Genomic DNA, 6000 nt, shown 5'->3' with positions numbered 1-6000 from the left:
AATTGGGAGTTTGGGATTAATAGATGCATACTACCAGGTATAAAGTAGATAAACAACAAAGATTTGCTGTAGAGCACAGGGAACTATATTCAATACCTTGTGATAAACTGTAATGGAAAAGAAAAAAAAGAATAAGATATGTTTCCATTTACTGAATCTTCTTCTATGTCCTTTAATAGAGTTTAAGGGTTTTGTATGTGTGTTCTCCATGTTTCTTTTAAAATTTATTTGTTGGTATTATTCTTTTTATTGTTACCATAACATCTTTTGTCTTATATCTTATAATATAAAATTGACTAGTATGAGGTTAGGGGGTTGTCTTCCTACTCAACTGTCATGCTGTTTTTAACAGGTTTTCAGTTGATATTCTAGAATATTCCATGCATTGAGCCATAGCTTTTGCAAATAGTATTAGCTTTGCCTCCTCCTCTTCATAACTGAGTGTAACCTATGGTTTCCCGCTCTGCTGTCTTTATCTGGTTTTGGTATCGATATTGTGAAACCCCTTCTACCTTTACAATCTCTCCGTGGCGCCCCCCCTGCCCGGCAACCCCCAGCACCCTGGTCCTTATCTGAACATCCATGGAGGACAGGTGTGATGTCTTTAATGGTCAGAATAAGATATTAACCGCGTATAAAGTTACCTACATTTCTGTAATTTGCCGGTCTCTGAATTCATCAGCCTTTCCCAAACATTGGGGCTAACACATTCCTGTCACTTTATCCTGGAGGCAGAGAATAGGATTAAACAAACACTAAGCCTGCAACATTCAGTCTTTGCCTCGTGATAGTCATGGGACCTGCAGCAGGAGTCTGTCAGGTCGTGCATCTGGCAACAGAACACTCTGATTTGTGATGTCAGCGTGTACATGGGGATCGTTCCAGCCAGTCCCCTCCCTGAGCACCGCTACCTTGCGCTAGCTCAGCCCGGCACTGCCTTTCCTTGGGGGTCAGCAGGCCCGCGGGCAGAGACACTGAGTGAACTCTCCTCACGGCATTAGCTTCTCATCTAAAAATGTGAGAGTTACTCCTATTAAAAGAAAAGATCAAGCGATGAAAGAAAGAGGAGAAGTAAGCCATTTATTATCGACTGGAACTGATCAAAAGAAAAATCACACAATTTGTAAAGTATCTTGCTTCATTGGAACTTCTATTCCTTCCAATGCATTTTGCTGTTAAAAGAAAGAAGGGGAGGATTAGACCCTGCGGCACGCATTTCACACTCTTACAATGGAGGCACAGGGCCCAGGATTCCTGGGCGCTATCGAAAAGGAATCCGAGAGGGCACCAGAGACTAGAGCAACTATGCAAAGCAGCCAGTTCCCTGAACAAGGAAAAGGGTGAGAGACACCTGCAGGGAGAAGAGGAGGCAATGGAGTCCAGGGAATGGAGACGAAGGCCCAGAAATGAAGGTCAAGTCTCAAAAAGCGAAGCGTCAGAGGTTCCCCGAGGAAAGGCTACAGCCAGGTCGCGGGCTCAGTCTGGTCTAAGGAGGTGCTGATGGTGGGAGGTTGTGAGGGAGGGAATCGATCAAGCCACTTAAGAAGAGCCTGGCTGTAGCTGTGGTCTTTTGAGGGCTGGGGTTGGAGGTAGGACAATTCATTCATTCACTCATTCATCCGTCTTATTCGTCCATTCAATAAACATGTGTGCATTGAGTATCCACTGGGGATTATGAAGATTAATAAGGCATAGCCCCAATCTCCGGAAGAAGAAGACAGAAATCACAGGCAAGTAGAGAAGACAGAGGCGGTCAGAGGACAGAATGGTAAATGCAATTCCAGCTTCCCACGTTCGGGAGACCTCGAGGAAAAAGGTTTCTGCAGAAGACGTGTGAGCTAGACTCCAAGCACAAGCTGGGAGGCAGGGTCACTGGGCCTGGGAGCGAAGGTCAGACCCAGACTGGGGACCATGGAACAGTCAGCCGTGTGAGTCTTCCATGTGAAGCAAAGGCCAAGAGAAACCAGGGACACAGACAGGGACCCTACCATTGCGGGGAGTGCCCGATTTCTCGTGTCCCAAATCACTAGTGAGTTTAGATTCCACCTCCCAGGTGATCAGGACTTTGACCTGTAAGGACTGATGTGAAGATAACTCTGGTGACAGTACAGAGGTGGCTTTTGAGACCATCAGGAACATGCTGACCACCCCAGGCTAGAGTGATGAGGCCAGAACATGGTGAGGAGGGTCAGAGCCAAGAAACGTTTCAGAGGAAGGACCGGCAGGCAGAGCACAGTGGTAGCTGGATGGCGGTAGGGAGGGGGTCCAAGACAAATCCGTGTCCGGTCTGGGCAACTGGAAGCTGAGTTGGATACAGGAGGAAGAGTAAGTTCCGAGGGGAAGAACTCCATTCTGAGGATGTTGTGGAACATCCCGGGGCTGTTCAGTCAAGCCTGGGGTTCAGGTGAGAGGGACGGTGTGTAAACAGTCCCCAGACAGGCGGGCCTCAAAGCCCTAGGGTGCCTGGGATGACCTGGGAGAGGGAGGACGGCGGGTGGAGGGAGAGCCAAGGCTAGAGCCCTGGTGACCATCACCTCCATTCGAAGAACAGAGACATCTTGGCCAAGAGGAGGGCCAAGGAGGCTGTGTCTCAGAGGCTGTGTCTCAGAGGCCAGAGGATTTCAGGGAAGAAGGGAGTTCTCATCAGCGTCAGATTCTGTCATGAGGTTCATCAGGCAAGGGATGGGCAGGGACCAGGCAGGAACGAAGGGCGGATACAGAGCAGGGCAGAGCCAGTGCCCTGCAAGAGGGGAGGGGGGATCCTGGAGGCAGCAGGTGCAGAGGCCTTTTCCTTAAAGACCAGATGGAAAGGAACAAGAGGGATTACAGAGAAACTAGGGATAAACCAAGGGTAGGGACCATTGTACAGTAGATCCCATCATTCCCAGAGATTTGTCTACTTGCTAATATTTACTTGTAACCTCCAGATCAATACTCCTGGTGCTTCTGAGTCATTCTAGGATGTTCACAGAGTGACAGAGATCTGCCCACGTTCCCAAGCGAGCTCATTCAAGGCCATCTGCCCCCGTCTCCGCTCCCATGTTGTAAACGAGTGTCCTTTTGCGGTCTACTTAGTGTCATGTTTCTTGCATGTCTGTACTTTTTCTTGCTGATTTTGCTGTTTAAAATGGCCCCCACGTGTAGTCCTGAAGTGCTCTCGTGTCCTGAGCACGAGAAGGCTGTGATGTGCCTTGCGGAGAAAATACATCCGTGGGATAAGCTTCCCTCAGGCACGAGTGACAGTGCCATTGGCTGTGAGTTCAGTATGAATGAATCAACCATATGTATTACATAAGACGTCTTTCAACAGACACACACATAAAACAAGCATACTGATTACTGGACAAAATGTGACCAAAGGCTGGTAGGAACCTAACCCTGTATTTCCCGCAGGAGCCGTGGTTCAGGATTTGCTGATTCAGCGTCTGCAGCCACTTTATAGAACATCATTACTGTGAGTAACGAGAACGCACTGCACTTGGTGGGGCAATTGGTAGGCATGTGCTGTGAAGGAGCATCAGAGCAGGGTGTGAGACGCCAGATTTCCACCTCCGGGCGCTGGCTGGGCTTGTCTATCTTATGTGTTGGGGGCAGGGAGGGTGTCTGGCTTCCCCAGCGGGTGGGCTGTCATGGAAAATCATGACAAGAGGTTGTGACTAATAGGCTTCATTTCTGAATACTGAAATCACTCAACAGGTTCACCGAAGAGGCCCAGGTTCTAGGGTCACCTCCCTACATAGTCGCCGGCGGGTAGGTATGCTGTTAACATTGCCGGTCAGTTCAGGTTTTGGCCTTCCAGGTGTGCTTTACTCCATAGGTGCTTCACCCAACACGCGACAACTGTGTCTTAAACAAATGATCCTTGAGGTTTTGCCCTCTTGTGCTATTTTCTAAATGTGTACATAGTGACGTGAGGTCAAGTAATTCAGGAAGAAAAAGAGGTGCTTTGGGGACAGACATCGCGAGTTAATCCTAACCCAGCACCAGCTCTGAGAGGAGGGCCCTCCGAGGCCTTAGCTTCCTCATCTACAGAACGGAGATATAGTGATAAAACTCCACTTAGATGGTTGCAAGATTTACGTAAGGCAACGTAGGTGGAAGGTCCAAACACAGACCCAGGCACCCTTAAGAGCTCTGATCTTCATGGGTGCAGAGCCAGGCACGAAGTGGGGATTCGATGAATATTTTTTGGACAAATGGATCAAATCAGGAGACTGATTCTTTTCACCATGCAGTTACTGACAAAAGACCTCTCTAAGAACTGCTGCTCTGGGCCATAGAGCATAGGAATTCCACACTAATAGTTCCACGCTAATTGATCATTGCAACAGAAAGGAAAGAGCATCGCTCACGCTGCTGTGGTTTGGGTGGCAGCAGAGTGGTTTGTGGTCTTCAGGCCACTACGTCATGCAAAAGTCAGAGCTGGGCAGCTCTAAAGATCAAGAAAGTGTGAAGCTCTCAGACAGATTTCTTGCGACATGAGAGCTGGGACCTGATTTTCCCCTGTTCCTATTTTAGGGTAGCAAATAAGAAAAAGCATCTCAGACCTCTTTGTTTAAATACTCCCTTTCACTACCCACACCTACATATTAAATGATTTTCTAGCAATCTGAAAGAATCCTAGAACAGTGGTTGTTAAATTACAAAAACACTTCCTCAGCTCCTAATTTGTTGCAGAAACTGCGCTAAGCTCTGAGGATTCTGTGATTCTCAGCGAGCCGAAGTCTCTGCCTTCAGAAAGATCCCCACAGGAAACACGTCATCCACAGTTTGAAAAGAGTTGTCCTGAACTTGTTCCCACATTGGTTCGTTCCTTCCTTTCAACCTGCGGGAACCCTTATTATAGTCTAGGCACTATTTTTAGGGTTAGGAACTAGACAATGGATATTGTTATTAATAACTTAGTATAGACATATTATTAACTGTATTTTTCATGTTATTAAACTAAAATAATAAAGATGACAAGGTAACACATCCTAAAAGAGCTCCTTGTCTAGCAGGGACTAAAGCAAATAAAATAATAATCATAAATCTTTGAAGAACTGAGCCCGAGAGTTTAGGGACTATGTCACTCTCCCAGCTCCTAAGTAGCAGAGAAAGCTTGGAAAAGGATTCCAGACACAGTGGACTGGCTCTTCACTGGACCCGCTGTGCTGGCCTTATCTTAGGATTCTAGGAAACTCAGAGCACAGTGTGGAAACCGGCCCCGCTGAGGGTCATGGCAGGGCAGGGATATAACTGGGACATCAAGGTCAATGTCCAGGCCAGGGCGGCAGTGTTTGGCCTTTAGTCTGCGCTGCCTTTAAGGAGACATTTTTTAAGTGATCAATTTCTTTACAGAAGTCAGATCATAAATTTATATTGGGATATATGTATGTGTATATATATACGTTTATATACACACACATATATATATATATATATATATATATATATATCTCCAATATAATCATTAATAAATAACATACAGCCAGTCCATTGAGAATTCTATTTTCTCCTGCTGAGGATGTTCTGTAAAGCAAAAAGAAATCATTTAAGTTTATAAAAAAAGAAAATGCTGAGTCTGTTTCTTTGTAATGAGTACTTTCTTGATTTCAGCCTGAAGCTGGTTTTTATTTTTAGGGTGTGTATAGATTCAAAAGAAAGCCTACCATTTGCATCTTTTATCCAACACAGCCTCACTGGTAAATTTCCCTTCGATTTTAGGAAAATGTCAGTTGACCTCTTTCAAATTCCGGGGTTAAAAATTTATCATACTAGGCTTAGCTGAATTTTTTGATAACAGAAGGTCAAGAACCCAAAGTGAGAGTTTGTCATCCACTCAAAAAATACTTCCAGAATGCTTGCTGGGGGCCCGGCTCTGCGCGGGGCCATGGGAGATGCTGGCGACAGAAATTGTCTCTCTCCTCGCCTCGGATGAGGACTTTAGGGAAGCCATAAGGGGATGTATCTCTGACATGCGGAGACCCCTTGGGGAAGAAACGCTGAGCTGAGATGTAA

The sequence above is a fragment of the Stenella coeruleoalba genome (genome assembly GCF_951394435.1).
Source record: "Stenella coeruleoalba genome assembly, chromosome: 6".
NCBI lineage: Eukaryota > Metazoa > Chordata > Mammalia > Artiodactyla > Delphinidae > Stenella > Stenella coeruleoalba.
Note: the sequence above shows the minus strand (reverse complement) of the source record.